General features: G+C 48.2%; 1 protein-coding gene across 2 annotated transcripts in view; it reads left to right on the top strand.

The window, feature by feature from the left end:
* mxi1 (max interactor 1, dimerization protein) overlaps positions 1-931 on the top strand; it is a 53,300-nt gene that overhangs the window by 45,790 nt on the left and 6,579 nt on the right. The gene's annotated exons all lie outside the window — the stretch shown is intronic.

Here is a 931-nt window from a genome sequence, read left to right as displayed (position 1 = left end):
CCCCCCCCCCTATGTGTGGAAACACAAAAGTAAGAACGAACAGTATGTCCTTACAGTGTCCACACGCATGAGTGGTACGCTCGTTTAAGGAGTTAAAAATACCGGTATGTTCATGAGCAAAGTGTGCGTTTGTTCTTGCACGTAACGTGAAATTACATTTGTGTCAGCTCTTCGGCTACAGCTGCACAATAAATCATTTATTGGCCCATCAGCAATGCGGAAACATTCCCCCGTACATGGCCTACTTAAGTTGTATATGGTTGTAACAGCAAGCGGGGCAAATTGCAGACGGACTGCCTCATTTTTCGATGATCACGTAATCATCATCACTACCGTGGTGAACAAAATGGTCGCAATTGGGATCGCTGAGGCAGATATTCTGCCATGTTGTCCTCTCCCTGTAGCGTCTCCTAGACATCTCCCGGGTGGAGCTGCGCGTAGAGTAAGAGTAGATGGTGATTAATCACCAGCGTGTGTGTGTGTGTGTGTGTGTGTGTGTGTGTGTGTGTGTGTGTGTGTGTGTGTGTGTGTGTGTGTGTGTGTGTGTGTGTGTGTGTGTGTGTTGGGGTTCGTATGAGACAAACACAGATAAAGAGCAAAGGTGGACTCTGCTCTCTCCCGTGAACAGAACTGATTACACAGACAGATGACCTGAGCCGGACCCATCATCATTACAAACCTCCCCGGCTGTGTGTGTGTGTGTGTTTGTGTGAGTGTTCTGTGACTTTAACGCTACCAACTGAATCGGGGGGGGGGGGAACTCCTCTTTCACTACCCAGACACTTGTCTTGTTCATGTTGTTTAAGCACACGCTCACGCAAACTCTACCGGTGTAAAGGTTGCTCTCCTCTTGTGTTCTTATCACTGCCGTCCATGCATAGCTGAACCTCTCCTACACACACACACACACACACACACACACACACACACA

Source organism: Anarrhichthys ocellatus, unplaced genomic scaffold (genome assembly GCF_004355925.1).
Source record: "Anarrhichthys ocellatus isolate YVR2014 unplaced genomic scaffold, GSC_Weel_1.0 scaffold31, whole genome shotgun sequence".
Taxonomy (NCBI): domain Eukaryota; kingdom Metazoa; phylum Chordata; class Actinopteri; order Perciformes; family Anarhichadidae; genus Anarrhichthys; species Anarrhichthys ocellatus.
Note: the sequence above shows the minus strand (reverse complement) of the source record. Positions and strands in the feature narration are given on the sequence as shown.